We start from the raw sequence: 16882 nt of genomic DNA, 5'->3' as shown, positions 1-16882 counted from the left end.
TTGGGAAAGTAGACGAGAATGCCCTGAGACTGTGGTAAATGGTGGATAATAAACGTAAACAGAAATAGAGAAATAGAAATAGAATAATCGGTATGTAAAAGGAATGGCAGGAAAAAAATATGAAGACGAAGAAGAGTTTGGATTTATATCCTCCCTTTCTCTCCTGTAGGAGACTCAAAGGGGCTTACAATCTCCTTGCCCTTCCCCCCTCACAACAAACACCCTGTGAGGTGGGTGGGGCTGAGAGAGCTCCGAGAAGCTGTGACTAGCCCAAGGTCACCCAGCTGGCGTGTGTGGGAGTGTACAGGCTAATCTGAATTCCCCAGATAAGCCTCCACAGCTCAGGTGGCAGAGCTGGGAATCAAACCCGGTTCCTCCAGATTAGATACACGAGCTCAACCTCCTACACCACTGCTGCTCCTATGGACCTAGAAAGCTTCTTGCCTTGACCTGGACAGTTCAGGCCACCCCATCTTGTCAGGCATCAGAGAATAAGAAGGGTCTGCCCTGGTTAGTATTAGGATGGGAGACCATCAATGAAGCCCAGGGTTGGTATGCAGAAGCAGGTAATGCAAACCAATGCTATTAGTCTCTAGAAAACCCTACCAGGTCGCCATAAATCAGCTGTGACTTGACAGTGAAACAAAAACAAATAACCAAGCTTCTGAGGAATTCTTTACAGCACGGGTTTCCAACCCTGGTGCTCTAGATGTTCGTGGACTACGATTCCCATCAATCCCTGCCAGCATGGCCAATTGGCATGCTGGCCAATTGGCTATGCTGGCAGGGGCTGATAGGAATCCTAGTCCATGAACATCTGGGGCACCAGAGTTGGACACCCCTGCTTTACAGAGTCAGAAATGATAAAGGTGAACAGTCAGAGCATTAAAAAAAAACATGGGAATGCCCACATGTATGTTTATCACTTATGAGATTTTGTGAGTGCCCCTTTATAACAAAGGCCCCTCAACCACCACTGTTTGGGTTATAGAAACATTACAGACTAGTAAAGTTAAATGGTACCATTTCCGTTCCCACAATGACTCTTTGTTGATCTCTTGCTCTGAATTATGCAATAGTTTTCCTCCAAACAGGTTGCTGACTGTGACCTCAACAGCTGTTCTCATGCTGATCTGCTTGTGGTAAAACCCAAACATTTTAGCCCTGTGGTTTTCCTGAGAACAGATCTATATAACGCCGAATGGCCACAAAGTAAGCACAATACAGCAGTTACTACATAGTTCAGCACAAACAACACATACAGGAGGGCTAATGTTTCTCAACAAGCTCCTAAATGCTAAACAAAGCACCTTGAGAGACCAAAAAAAAAGTTTTGTGGTCCAAACTACAAAGAATTATTGTCTAGTTCTCATAAATAGTAGATAAGATGGTAAGTCTCTTTCTAGTGGGATCCTGTAAGACTAAAAGCTTTCCAGCATAATGTTCAGCATATATATCTCCACAGCCGTAACACAAACTGTTTCTTCAAATGTTAGTGCAAGCTTCATGTCCATTTACTCTCACCAAATAATAAATGAGAACCGGCATGGTGTAGTGGTTAACAGCAGTGGACTCTAAATCTGGAGAACTGGGTTTGATTCCCCATTCCTCCAAGCGAGCAGTGGGCTCTTATCTGGTGAACCAGATTTGTTTCTCCACTCCCCCATTGCTGCTGGGTGACCTTGGGCTAGTCATAGTTCTCTGGGTGACCTTGAGAACTTTCTCAGTCCCACCTACTTCACAAGGTGTCTGTTGTGGGGAGAGGAAGGGAAAGGAGTTTGTAACCCACTTTGAGTCTCCTCAGAGGAAAGTCCAAACTCTTCTTCTCTTCCTAAAGCTACAACCCCATGCTTGCTGGATCTATGATATTTCTGCTTGCCAAGGAGCACTGGGTTGAGTCCAACTAGCTTTTCCACTGATGAAAAATAAGGAAGGAGGACCCCTTAACTACCAAAAAGTCTATTCTGGGAATCTCAGAACCTACATGGACAAAAGCAACCTACGGTGAGGAGTAGAACATGATAAAGTGAAAGACCAAGCCCATTTGTGGCAGACAGCATGCATGCATGTGCCACTTTAGACAGCCCTTTAAGGCACCCAGTGACTATCCTGAATCTCCTCTTGGCAACACGCTGCTCACCCAACTCTTGGAGAGGCTGTTCTCTCTTTCCCTCTCTTCCTTCAGTACACTGCCACCAACTGGTCACATTAGGAATTATCCACGAAGAGGTCTAGAGGGGGGGGGGGGTTGTCAGGCCCAAACCCCCAAATAAAAAGGCCCTTCTGTGTATATCTCTCAAGATGTTGCACCAGACACAGCCTAGAGACGTGCAGGAGCATGTAAAGATGTGAAACACTGAATTCTGTAGTCATTTTTACTGTTAACAGTTTTGAAACTTTTCAGATCTGCAGGTTTTTAATTTTAGGACGGCAAGGCAAAAGTACTTACAGCTAGCAACTCATCTCTATTCAGCCCCATTATTAAAGAGGTCCTTCCCCTCGCACACACCAAAGACGTGACGGTTGGGACTTCAACTGCACTCTTTTCAGCCCTACCTTTATTTGGAAACAAAGCCAGAGTTTTCTGTGCCGGGTTGTTTACATAAACGATCTTCAACCACATACAAACTAGCAACAGCTTGGCTAAAGAGCAATATGTTCAGCTGGCAGCCGCTGAATAACCATGTGCTATATGCATTATATCTCTCCTAAAGAAGTCTCCTGCAAAATAATATTCTAAGTCTGTACAAAAGGAAAAGAAGCTACAAATATATATAGCTCCATGCAGGAAATATTTAGACATCCAGTGGACAAAGAAAACCCCACTTGTCCAATGGCTGATGTATGACAGCATAATTAACAGGGACACACACCTAGAAATTAACAAAGATCTGAACTTCAACTGTACTCCCCCTTTTCCCCCTTTTCAACATTAATACACAAAGCAAAGCAATCTTTCCAAACTTTAGGTGATGTTTCCATCTTTCCAACTTTAGCATCTTTCCTATTAAAGTTTTATGCCATCATTCAGGTCAACGTTAATCAATTCAGCGAGAGCAGACTGTGGATTTGGAAATTCTATTATTTGCAAATTATCATGAAGCATCAGTTGGAAGCATTGGGCAAATTAATGCTTGGCTAGCTTTTTAGTCAAGTCCCTCTCTCAAGTCTGAAAACATGCTAAAAGAAGGCAGCCAACGTTTCAAACAAGTAATGTAATAAAACAATTCGCATCATTAAAATTGACAATCTGTAATCTCAGAAACTGAACATTCTTTCAACACTTCAGCGTCCACTTTTCATGAAGCAAGGGCAGAATGTGACTCTGCTAGTAATATCAACAGGGCCGCCTTCCAACCACAAAAATTAGTCAATGCTTCTGCCCCAGATGTATTTCTTTGAAAAAGAAGAGTTTGGATTTATTTCCCCCCTTTCTCTCCTGTAGGAGACTCAAAGGGGCTTACAATCTCTCCCCCCCCACACACACACACACAACAAACACCCTGTGAAGTAGGTGGGGCTGAGAGAGCTCAGAAGAACTGTGACTAGCCCAAGGTCACCCAGCTGGCGTGTGTGGGAGTGCACAGGCTAATCTGAATTCCCCAGATAAGCCTCCACAGCTCAGGCGGCAGAGCTGGGAATCAAACCCGGTTTCTCCAGATTAGAGCTTTACTATTTCCTGCAAATTAGTGTACTCACTCAGTGGCACGGGGAGATTCACAGTGTTCATTATGTGTTTTTAACTGGATTTTATGTTTTTTTCATATATATATTTATTTATTTTATTTTGTAAAAGCTACATATTCATAGAGGTACAATAAAATACTATAATTCTCCTAAAATAGACCATCATGACTTTAAGAAGAACAGAGAAAAAAAATCATAATACATATTACCTGTCATACATGACATAAACTATGTATCTTAACAATTGTTAGAATCTATCTAATTGTTAACTTTGATATATGAATTGCAATAACAGCTTAACTATATAATATTGCATTATAACTAGGATTTTCTATTTTAATTGTATTTTAATTGTGTAAATGTGTACACTTTCACCGCTGTGTTGATCCTGATTGGATGGAAAGGAAGTACAAAAATGTTTTAAATACATAAGAAGAGAAGAAGAGTTTGGATTTATATCCCCCCTTTCTCTCCTGCAGGAGACTCAAAGGGGCTTACAATCTCCTTGCCCTTCCCCCCTCACAACAAACACCCTGTGAGGTAGGCGGGGCTGAGAGAGCTCCAAGAAGCTGTGACTAGCCCAAGGTCACCCAGCTAGCGTGTGTAGGAGTGCACAGGCTAATCTGAATTCCCCAGATAAGCCTCCACAGCTCAGGCGGCAGAGCTGGGAATCAAACCCGGTTCCTCCAGATTAGATACACAAGCTGTTAACCTCCTATGCCACTGCTGCTCCTGAAGAAGTCCAAGCCTTTTTCTTGCCCTTCCATTTACTTTGGTGTGATACATATGGACAAAACTTGCTTACACTACTGACAATAAGGTGCCAAAAACTACCAGCAGCAAGAGCCACATAGCTTCCACCACTTCTAGCTCTTTGTGCAGGACAGCAAACAGGGCTCTAGGTAAGCCCAGACCCCACGCTTTTTCAAGCATTTAAAAAAGAACTGTTGCCTAGCATGCTTCATCTAGCAGATTTGAAGTTCTAGACTACAGAATTCGTGTTTAACTGGGTAAGATTTGACAAAACACCTCTGATACAGGAAGACACCTCACTTAGTCGAAGGTACTCTCTGGATCCCTTCCATTTTTTTGTTTCAATAACAGATTTGCTTGAAGAACAGTTCTGTGTTACTCAAAGGCTTGTTATGTTCTTACAGGCCAACAACAGATGCGGTTTTGCTCAATGAAATATCATTTAGGCCAAAGTTGAGTCACAGCTGCTCTTCTACATAAAAGGTGTTCCATATCAGATTACTTGTATTCTATAATCCAAGTCATTATGCCAAATCAAGGCACTGTGGGACTTTACTTCCGCACTGACAGATGAATTAGCATCTGTAGCGACAGCACGGTGCTGCCGGCACATTTCAGCTGCATCTAACCGGCTGGCTTCAGCGAAACAGTAGCAGCTATTATCTGAAAATGGGATGGATGCTATCGCATTTGCCAAGTTAAATAGAGGGAGATTTGAAACTTTGGTGCCCCTATTGACTAGCCCTTTGTATTCAACGGCTGAAGTTTTAGACACTACAGCTGGTAAAACCATATAACCCAACCCTAGAATCTCCAAAGTACATGTTCCATTCAGAAAGGGCTTTCTTCATTCAAACTACAACGTCACTTTTTATGTTTGTGCAACTGAAGGGATTGCAGAAGCACTTCCTTTATAACGCCTCTTAAATCTCTCTCTCTCTCTCTCTCTCTGTGCAGCAGAAGAAAATGGAACAGTTCATGTTACCCAACCATTAGAGCAAGGGGCTAAACATAGTGCAGAAGTGACTCACTAGGCAAACAGATGACCAACAAAAACAGCCCATCAGCCATGGCAGATGCTCAACAACCCTCCGTTCCTGCAATTCTAGGCAGAGAGCTTACACAGGGGCTTACTGAGCACCTGGTAGGTCACCAGCACTAGAAGACTACATTTGCCTTGGCAGGTCACTTGCAGGTAGCATAGGTCTGCTCAAGTACTCATAAAAGGAAAAATGTTCTGAAATATTTCATTACTAGCAGTAAAGCCCATTTCACTGAACAATACAATGGGCTCTAGACAGCTATTGGTAGGTTAACAGTGTCCACCAAAGGGACTAGCTCTCCTACCCACCAAGGGGGACAAGCCCTCTCGCCTTTCCTGTTCCTTGGTCACCTTTTTTTCATCTGTTCCTCCCCTTCTTGTCTGCCAGATACTCTTCATCTTGCTATTCTCCATAGGTACACCGCCCGCCCCGCCCCCTTGCAAAGCTGGATCCTGGCTTTGGCAAAGGGGTGGGGAGCCAGAAGGATGCCTGTGAAGACAGGGAGAGTTCTCCTCATCTCCAAAGCACCCCACCATTTACAAAGATGGATCCTGGCTTTGTAAAATGGGGGAGGGAGGGAAGAAAGTCCACATGGCCAGCAGAGCACTGCTAGCCCACCCTGGAATTGCACCAATTCCTTGTGATGTGTGTGTGCACGTGCGCATATATGGGAAACAGGAAATCTGGTCAACAGGGCTCTGCAGCATTTCACAGACTGCCATCTGAAGTTAGACAGGTGGCAACCGAAGAAAGGGCATTCTGCATCATTGTGAAGATAAAATGGAGGAGGGTGGAATGATGTTGTAAGCCAAAATGGAGGAGGGTGGAATGATGTTGTAAGCCAAAATGGAGGAGGGTGGAATGATGTTGTAAGCCACTCTGGTGCCCCTATTGGGGAGAAGATCTGAGTATAAATGTTTAAAAGTGTAAAGCACCTCAACCTTTTAAAACAGTTCACATTCAGTTCTAAGATTTGTTCAGCCAATTGGTTTGACATGTCCAGCCTGCTCCAACATACCCCCAAAGCCTGCCAGGAACTGGCGCAACTGCAGCATCTATATAAAGTCTGTGACACACAACTCTGTGAAGTTTAGTATCGTAAACCATCCTAGTAACAACACAAATAGATTTAAGTTTCCGTAATCCATAATCAACAGATCTAAAATGAGTAATTCATATGGCAGTCAATTCATTTCGGGGGGGGGGGGGGGGGGATATTGAATGTTCTAGGTTTTCAAAGTAGATAGCAATAGCACCTAGTGTATTGATTCAAAGGATATTTCATGCTTCAAGTTTGTAGCACCTTTGAAGTTTAAGATCAAGATTTGGAAACTCATATCAATATTTGTTGCATTTCTGAAGGGCTAACATTATATATATAAAGACATAAGCTGCTTCCCTGACATCAGATTCAAGCCCCATCAAAATACTTAAAACTGTTGAACAGATTTAATCCACGTACTAAAGCAGGGGCATTGACTTTGCAGATTTCAGAGAGTCAGATACACAATTCCTACCAACAAAAATAACATGCTCAACCAGGGTTGTCCCTGCACACCTGCCCAATCTCCAAAGAAATGATATTATATAGCTGTAATATAACTCTTTTATAACTAATTGATTATCTCCGTGCATGTAGGATTGTCTCTCCATGCCAACTGAGAACTGAAACTCAGCTAGCCTTCAAGTATGTGAAGTGAGGGGAATAACTTGCACATCAAAAGTTATGATACAAAATCATCTTGTTCAGCCCTACCTGGAACAGAGCCTCCCTGTTGGTTTGTCTGCCAGCCAGCCAAGCAGAAGTCCACCTGGTGAGCTGCCGCCTGCTGCCCATGGGAAGGAGCAAGAGTCCTTCCCCACCCACCCCATTGGAAACACCTGCAGGGGGTGAGGTCTGGCAGCTACAACAGGAGTTCCACCAGCAGCTCAAACAAAGCAGTCTTGGGCAGCAGCACAAGGGCACTGCCCATTGTGGGCCCGTTTGGGACTGTTTGGGGAGGGCTATGCTGCAGGCGGAGCAGACTCTATGTTAGCTCATTGTATTTTAGTCTTGTAGTTGTGTGATGCTATGATTATTGATGTTTTGCTGTTTATGCTGCTATGATTATTGTGATGCTATGATTATTGATGTTTTGCTGTTTATGTTGCTATGCTGCTGTAATTATTGGTGATGCTATGATTATTGATGTTTTGCTGTTTATGCTGCTATGATTATTGCGATGCTATGATTATTGATGTTTTGCTGTTTATGTTGCTATGCTGCTGCAATTATTGGTGATGCTATGATTATTGATGTTTTGCTGTTTATGCTGCTGTGATTATTGTGATGCTATGATTATTGATGGTTTGCTGTTTATGCTGTTGTTGTTCGCCACCCTGAGCACTACAGGGAAGGGTGGGATATAAATAGAAAAATAAAATTTTAAAAACTGTGTGCAAGCTTTCAAGTTCCCTAGAACTCTACTGAAAACTCCCTTCATGTTCCCCTGTAGTTCTGCAAGAAAGAGGATAATTAAAACCTCTCTCTGTGTTAAGTTTTCTCTTTGCAAGGAATTTTTTTTTCCGGAATAGTATTCCTTTTCAGCCCAATAACTCTGTATTGTTGTGTTGCTACTTGTTTGGTTTCTTTTTATTTTGTCTTGGTTCCGACTGGTGTTGATTACTGTTGATTACTGGAAGCAATCCTGCTGTCCCAACCTATGTTGAATGTGTCAGAAGGCTGCCATATTAGAAATTGTTTCCTACATGGTTGTAATTGTATATTTATGATTGTTCACTCTGATCCCATTCACGGGGAGAACGGTATATAAGCCAAACAAACTAACAACAACAACGACGACGACATAGCAGTCCCCGGTGACAGCAGGGTCATTGAAAAAGAACACGAGAAGGTCACTAAATACCGCGATTTATGTTATGCACAATATCTATCAAATCTCAAGGAAGCAAACCTAAGAAAATCATTCACTTCCCTGAGATATCAGACGTTTAAATCAGAACATTTACTGGGGAGATTTGCTAAAATTCCAAGACAGCTACGAGTATGTAGATGTAGCTTAAATCAGTGTGAGGACATAACACACTACATACTTCATTGTCCATTTTATTCTGCTATCCGTAACAAATATATCAATGATATCCTGTCAGGCCTGACAGGCAGTGAGGAGGAGAAAGTTTGCTTTCTGATGGCTGATGTGTATGCTGAGGTTACATCCAAAGTAGCAATATTTATGTTTCCAGCAGCAAAAATCAGAGAAAGTTCAACTGATGTTCAAATCACAAAAGCTAAGTTGTAATAAAGGTGGTTAAAGATTCCTAAAATTATAATCCTGTTTTAACTAAATTTATGATATTCTGTTTAATGTTATATAACTGCATTGCTTCTGTACTCTAATGCTTGAAAAACTCTCATAACATGTTTTATACTTTTGTAATTTGAGGGGAGGAGGGCTTTGGCTGATGTACCTTTGTATGTGTATATGGCCTAAGGCTAATAAACACTGATTTGATTTGGAATTTGAATACCGCGATTTGAAAATCGAGCTTCAGCGTCTATGGCACAAACCAGCTGAGGTCATCCCAGTGGTAATCGGCACGTTGGGCGCCATCCCCAAAACACTAGGGCAGCACTTGAAACATCTTTGAATTGACAAAATTAACATCTGTCAAATTCAGAAGGCAGCCCTGCTGGGATCCGCAATTACTACGCCAATACATTACAACTTCCTAGGCCTCTGGGTGAGGCTCGAATTGTAATGAAGGCCAACAACCAGCTAAAGATCTGGCAGCTGTGAAATCTACCATAATAATAACAGTATGATGCTCCACTGCATCACCTCATTTAGCTGCACACGTTAGCCCAGCCTTAAATGTAAAACTACTACATTCTCACTACCTTGATATACTCATCATAGGCAAGGCACGTTTTGTTTTAAAAATAACACTCAGTTTTTCTCTTGGACCCACAGGAATGATAAAATTATCTCAATTTCTGAGGAAGTTGCCTAGTTTTCGAGAACATGAGGTGGAGGGGGTGCCACGGGTAATGGTGATCAGAAGAGTCGCAGGTGTTCTTGTCAAAGAATGACATCCGATGCCTCAGCCACCATGTTTCACTGTACTGGAGTTATTTACGCTGCACAAAAAGTATTCCAGCTGGGTAGGTTCAGAGATGTGATCCAGAAACACTCAGAACTATGTGCACTGCGCTGTATCAGTCTACTTCTGCGCTTCTCTCCAGCTGGATCAAGCATGAACTGGTTTTACCAGGATTTAAAAGACAATGTTGCACAGCCTGACACGTGTGGCAGTCACATCTGTAAACAAACACAAGTTCTCAGCTGCATAGCCTGTAGACCCCACAGCATGACTTGTTGGCGGACATTAATTTGTATATGTAGAATGCAAACACATTTGTGGACTATGCTGTATTTTCTCCCATAATTTCAGTTTCCACATTACTACAATGCACTAAATTGTACATTGTGAATGTGAGCAGCCATTGCTAATATTAATTGAAAACCAATAGTAAGGATTTATATGTTGCTATTTTCCAGTAATTTTTTAAAAAGTTTATAGATAACAGTATTACAGAACTCCAAAAATTACCTTATGCGTACTTAGTTGTTTATCAGAGATTTCACCAGGAATACATTCTCTTCATTCTCAAGATACACATGTTAAAAAACAAACTTGTCTTTACAAGTTATCTAACAGATGTGCAATTATTGTGTTAAGAGTTTTTAAAAAAACAGCACTTACCTACTACTTCTCAAAAGAGTAAGAAAATATGTCATCGGTGTAATAAGGAAATGGAGGCTTTCCCAGCGAGGAAATGGAGAAACTCAGAGTAAAAACTGTCTGCCACCAGCAACGTTCTGGAAGATGAAGCCATTGCGCAGGATCCCAACATCACATCTCACTAATAATTATAAACTGCCACCAACAATAAGCTCCCTAGCTACATATATCGGGCTGAAAAATTAAGCAAACAAGATTGCATATGACAACAGAAAGACTAAATTATTCGTAATCCCTGCTGGGATTGCAAATAATTCAGTCTTTCTGTTGTCATTTGCAATCTTGTTTGCCTAATTTTTCAGCCAGACATATGTAGCGGTAATTTAGTTCTTCCCATTTATTTAGATGATCAGTCAAGTACACAAAAGAGGATAGGGCAAATCCTGACGATTAGATAAAACACGCTGCTTGGGACCAAACAGTGCTGACCTCTTTTAGTTTTAATCTACCTCAGGAAGAGCTACAATACACATGTGGCCCAAATTCTTTTCTTTTTTTATTTATAACATTGATGAACCTGCCAGTCTCACAGATAGTTGGGACTCCTCCCTCTCCCCACAAACAGGCAATACCAATAAAATTGTACAAAACACCATTCTTAAATTGCTGCATCATGGAAGAACGAATCTTCATTTACACTGGTGGGCACGCAGCAGACTATACTCTGTTTTAACAGAAGAAAAAACCAAAATTATAAGTTCATTCACCACATGCCGGACCATCTTTATGACAGAATGTTTTGTTTGGGTCTGAGGGCGTACCTAGTTCTGTGATAGCAGTACAATGCCTCCAAGCTTATCCTAGATCAGTGGTGGTGAACCTTTGGCACTCCAGATGTCATGGACTACAATTCCCATCAGCCCCTGCCAGCATGGCCACCACATGCTGGCCATGCTGGCGGGAACTGATATGAATTGTTATCCATGACATTATAGATGTAAGGTCTCCCTACCACGGTCCTAGATTATGCCCAGTGATTTCACTGAGGTAACTCTGCATAGCATTGCTCAGTATGGTATAGTTCATTGTAAAATGTCTCCTTCAGGCTCACTTAAGAACGTCTTCCCAGTCCTAGGGTTCTTTCTGACACCAACCCAATAACACAGAGGCAGTAGCAGCTGGGCTCTTTTGTATGACACCAGGAAGAAGCACAAAAACATATGTGGGTCAGGGCACTTGGAGGATTTCCAGGAATGGCAGTGCCATACAAAGTCAATCCTACCAACAGATTCTGCAGTATTTTACTTTTATATTCATATCCCACCTTTCTCCCCATTGGGAAGCCCAAACGGGTGATTATTCACCACTCCTCCTTTTTACCATTTGTCACCCAGGAAGCTGACATGGTAGAGTGAGGATTCACAGTTGAGACTCCCAGATCCTAGACCTAGTCCAACATTATAATCAGTGCACCACACTGACTATTACTGGGGACACTGTTAATTATTCAGTATTGTTTTTAATATATTGGGAGGCATACCATTGAGATAATTCTATTAATTTAGCTTTCCAACTTTACCTCAGTGAGGCTTAAGGGAGTCACACAAAGCTGGCTTTCATGTTGCTGGGATAATGTTAGACAGGCTCTTAAATTAGCACTTAGTTGTAGCTTTTCCCTGCAAAGGAAATTCCAAGGACTTCACACATATATAGAGTTCACCTCCGCTATGGGTAAATGGTAGAATCACGGGCTGCTGTTTCTTCCCTTACCCAAAACTCTTGCTTGAGGTGGTTTAGCATCATCATAGAACCATTAATTTTTACTGTTTCTTTGATTAACATATAAAGCAATGCAACCCCTTTGGGAATTTATCCAGAGTATTCCTGCCAAGAGCAATACTCTGCTGTTGATGTGATGAACACACAAAAACAAGTCTGTGCTTTGAGGGGAAAATAAATACCATGCTCAACAAATTGCTTTTCATCTTTTCTTCTCACGTGTGGCAGATTAAGTAATTTCCATTTTCCTTTTTTGCTCTGAAAATGTGGTTATGCAAGGAGTGCTTTTATTGTTACTTCCCCCCACTCCAATTAAAAATGGCCACCCACAGCGTTCGCCTTGGGAGTAAAACATTAGACAATGTCCTGTAGGTGGAGATTATTCACACCAACTGAATCAATGAGAGATTTTGTACAAGAATACTATATGCTCCAAAAAAAGGCCCTGAGAATAATAGGATGCATGAGATGCAGAAACTGGACCAACAGGGTAATCCCAATGCACAATTATTCCAGGCTAAACCCGTGATTCCAACAGGATTGTCCACCCATTCTGAAGTCCAGTCTTACTTGAATCTCCAAGGGCTTAATCCCGGGAAAGTGTCCCTAAGATTGTAACTTTAGTCTCTCTAGTCAGAACATATTACATAGTTTAACAGATTAATTCCAGACAGTGTTGGTTTTACAAAAATAAAAATCAGCACACAAGAAATATTTGATCCTAAACAGGCAAAAAAGATGACAAAATAGAAATGGGGCAATAATTACATTGGTTAAGGACAGACTAACGTATAAGGGAGAGGCTAAAGATTCATTTAGAAAGCGCTTTTTAAAAAGTTCTTAAATATACCATTCCCAGAAATTCAGATAGGCAGTCATCTTTGGGCCACAGAGAGAAATTGAAGAATTGGAGTTACCGCAATTAGTTGGGGGAAAAGACAAAGCCTTCAGCAAAATTTGGGTGTATTTCATGTGCCCACAACATGGAAGCCATTTCAACATAGTGTGGTCCTACACTGCTGAGACACATATGAAGTATGCAATCAATTACGGGACTTGCCCCGCATGGCAGGATTGTGCCACAATGGAGTAACTGGCACCGTGCTACTTGTGTGAATGCAGGACACGTAAGGCCTGAAGCAAGGGTTGATGCTTGACCAGCTTTTCTTAAAGGTAGGCAGACTTTCTTTTTACACCCCACATAACATGGTGAAAGGCCCACCTCAATTTGCCATAACTAGCCATTTACATGTGTTTCTCTTCAGTCCCTTGTGGAAACTGTCCTTAGCTGCAAAGCTTTCTTCTTCAGGCAACAGCCGCCAAGTCCAGTGTTTTTCAAGAAGCCCTGACATTCCCTTTGCCAAGAGAAATGAACTATGTGGCAAAGGAACACCTTTCTCTGTAGCCAAAGAAAAATACCCATATAATGAGAGGACAGGATCCAAGCTATTGTGCTTATACAGCAAACATTTAAATCCCATTGCTATGTCACTTCAGTAGTCCTTACTAGTCTGTAAAGTTAGCCAGTTTTATTGTTCCCACACTGTAATGTTAAAGACTTGGAGGAGTGGGCACAAAGGCAAAGATGACAGTAACTTGACTAAGTGCAGGATTTAAGAGTTGTGAAACCAACAATGGCTACCAAGTGAATAAGCATAAACTAGTAACATAACAGTTGAAAATGAACATAAACTACCCAACTGGACAAGACAGCCACCCTAGCTTAACCATAAGGGTATCAAGCAGACCAGACTATAGAACACTAATGATAACTGATAACAAGAACCATGTTTTCAACTGTATTACGCAGATCCCTGTGCCACCCTAATATGGGCGAATGAGTTTTCGATAAAGTGAAGCGAATGTTCGGCATGGCCAGAATTGGAAAGGAGTCCTAGCATGGAACCAGTTGACAATGTGTTCAAAGACCTTGCTGTAGTTCAAATGCAAACTGAAATTCAATAACAAATCTGATTCCCTACAATAACTGACAGCATAAACTTTCATAATCCAGAATACAGTTTCCATAATATTTGGCCCCTGGTGTATCACATGGACATCTACACGCGTTTAAAGCCATCATACTCTTCACACACACAAAATGCATCCAAATTAGCAAACTTTTCACCCACTGTGAAAATAATTCATAGGCAAAATATATATATATGCAGGATATCTTTCAGGCATCTGAGTAACAGACATGCACAGGCTGAGGGGAAAACCTCACCGCATTTCAACCTCAACACATTCCCAAACAATCTGAAAATATTTCCTTTGAAAATGACACAAAAAAAAGATGTTACTTACTTCAAAACGATGTGTGTGTTTTTTTAAGTCCTGGACTTTTGCTTAAATTAAGGACACGAAAGAAGCCTTTTACACTCACGTAAGCAAAAATGAAATCTGTCCTCCTAAAACTTTTTATCCAACCATGTGACTTTACAGGAAGATCCTTGTTTCAGTTAAAAAAATTTCTCTCCAAACAACAAACATTTCAGGTGCTAAGAAAAAAAAAAACAGGAATGACACATCACACAAGTCACTAGCATGCAATGCAGGCTTCGCAAATACAGCCTGGAGCCAAGATGATTCAGAGCTGGATGAATTTTTGAAACTGATTACTTTCCGGCAAACACCGCCAAACGGAATACATGTGCAAAGCTATATCCCAAGGGCTGACGGTCTGGAGCAAAACGTTATTGGCAAATATCTCCCTCTGAATGTTCTTCGACACCTGAAATCTTCAACAGAGCAATTCCCAAATTCGGCGTACCCATCCATGGTTGGGCCTCCTCCACACAAAACTTGCCATTCTCCCTCAGTCTAGAGGGACCCGAGCCAAATGCACAATATTAGTAACATCATACCCGGAATGACACACCTTAAGGCTGAACAGTGAAGCTTTGATACCAGCTAATCTACCATAAATAGCTCTGGAAATGCAGAAGGATCAGATCAGCTGTTACAACAGGCCCAGGGCTGTAGGTGCTTCAGATCCTGTTCTCTGCCCCCAGTCAAAATCCTCACTCTGAGTCTTCTGATTCAAGTTTTCTATGACTCCCCAAATCAAAAAAGGATTTGCAAGAAAGCAAGAGGTTGGAAAGTTATTTTTAAAAAATCACAGTGAAGGAGAAAGACTTTGTAATATCAGGATAGCAAAAGAAAGGGACTCTAATACGAGTTAAGAAAAAACATGTATGGGTCAGATTCTTTTAAATACTAAGTACTATTGCCCATGTCACAAAACAAATTATTTCTTCCTCTAAATTAAATGGCATTAGGAAAAACAATGTGGTCTGCAAGAACTAGCAAAGCTGAAGGGTTTTGCTTTTGTTATTACAGAGATTTGATGTTATTAGTTATGACTAATGAAATGGGGGAAGGAAGTTGACTTATAAGAAAACTATAAAAGTATTAATGCATTTGTGTTGAACATAAAAATGCTTCCCCATGCTCAAGTAATTTCAGAAAAATTATGCTTGTAAAGAAATGTATACCACTAAGAACAAGGCAGAATGAAGCCCTGGGCTTCTCTCCCTTTATTTCCTGTAAAGACAACAGCTTATTAAAATAAAAGGCACACCAAGGCTCATCAAAGAGATGAAAGGGGCATGTTTTTTTGAGACAAAGGTTTGGACTTTAAAAGCCTTGAATAGCATAAAAAGTTATTTCCAATGATAAGTGATGTGGAAAAGCTAGTAGAAAAGTTAGACCAATAACTCAAAAACATTTTACTTTAATCATATGAACCTACTCAGCCCTCCAGTAAAGGTCCTCTGTTCAAGACCTATTCTCAGTGCCCCCAGATGAGCAGGTGGCAAGTAGATACAGGACCTTTTCAGTGGTGGCCCTTACCTTTGGAACTACTCTTATCTGGCAACTGTCCTTCAGGCACTGGGCCAAAGCATTTTTTTAACCCAGGACTTTATCTTTTTAAAGCTTTCTTCATGATCAATTTCTAGACTGAGGATTGTTTAAGGCTGCTGAATGTGTTATTTTGTGCTGTTTTTAAACAGTGGGCCATGTGTAGAACTGAGATTTTAGAGATTCATGTTTGGATTCCTGGCTTACTGATAAAACTCCATCCTGGCTCATCAAATGGATGCCATTCCGCATGAGTTCTCTCCGCACATCTGAAAACCACCCAGAATACCATCAAACTTAAAGTCTAGCAATCATAAGGCATGTCATTTGTACTATGCAGCATATGTTGATGCTTTGGCTGACCTTCAGCTGAACTGATAAGGAAGGGAAGATCCATACAGTTCACAAGAAGAAAGCTTATTTAAACTACAGCAGTCACAGACACTGGAAAAGACTGTGGATCTTTGTATGGTCTATGCCAGAATTTGGCAACCATAGGCTCAGATGCTCATGGACTACAATTCCCGCAGCCCTGCCAGCATGGCCAACTGGCCATGCACTAGCAGAGGAACTGATAGGAAACAATGATCCATATTTATCCTAGACTCCTCAGGATGGTCACCTAATCTTCTAAGCTGCCAGACATATAGCAACACAATCCTTCCAAAGGCTTGATTTTTTATGCTTTTCTAAAGGGCTGCATTGTAAAAATTGCAAGAAGATCAAGTATTTGCTGTTTTCCAATCCAATACCATCTACCATTGACTGGTATAACTCTAGGACACCTAACACCTCTAAAAGCATACAGAGCAAATGCAGATTGCCAGACCCATGTCCAGAAACCACATACATTCTACATAGCAACAAAAATGTGCTAGGAGCTAAGTAAAAAGCAACAGCCATCCTATTCACACACATCCAAGAGGCGCGACCTGCATATTTATTAGATCTTTATCCTGCCCCTTCTTCCGAGCACAGGGTGCCATATTTTCCGCACCCCTTTATGTCTTCAT

At 41.4% G+C, this 16882-nt stretch overlaps 1 protein-coding gene across 3 annotated transcripts in view; it reads right to left on the bottom strand.

Annotated features, from left to right (window-relative positions):
• SVIL (supervillin) overlaps window positions 1–16882 on the bottom strand; it is a 165081-nt gene that overhangs the window by 99492 nt on the left and 48707 nt on the right. The window contains exon 1 of one of the 3 annotated variants that reach the window (XM_048510553.1): window positions 14313–14818. The exons of the other annotated variants lie outside the window; for them this stretch is intronic. The gene's annotated coding sequence lies outside the window, so the exon portion shown is untranslated. Of the gene's footprint in view, window positions 1–14312; window positions 14819–16882 lie in introns of those variants that run through there. 3 annotated transcript variants of the gene reach the window in all.

Source organism: Sphaerodactylus townsendi, linkage group LG11, assembly GCF_021028975.2.
Source record: "Sphaerodactylus townsendi isolate TG3544 linkage group LG11, MPM_Stown_v2.3, whole genome shotgun sequence".
In the NCBI taxonomy this organism is placed as follows: Eukaryota; Metazoa; Chordata; class Lepidosauria; order Squamata; family Sphaerodactylidae; genus Sphaerodactylus; species Sphaerodactylus townsendi.
The sequence above is the reverse complement of the archived record's forward strand: the minus strand, read 5'-3'. Positions and strand labels throughout refer to the sequence as shown.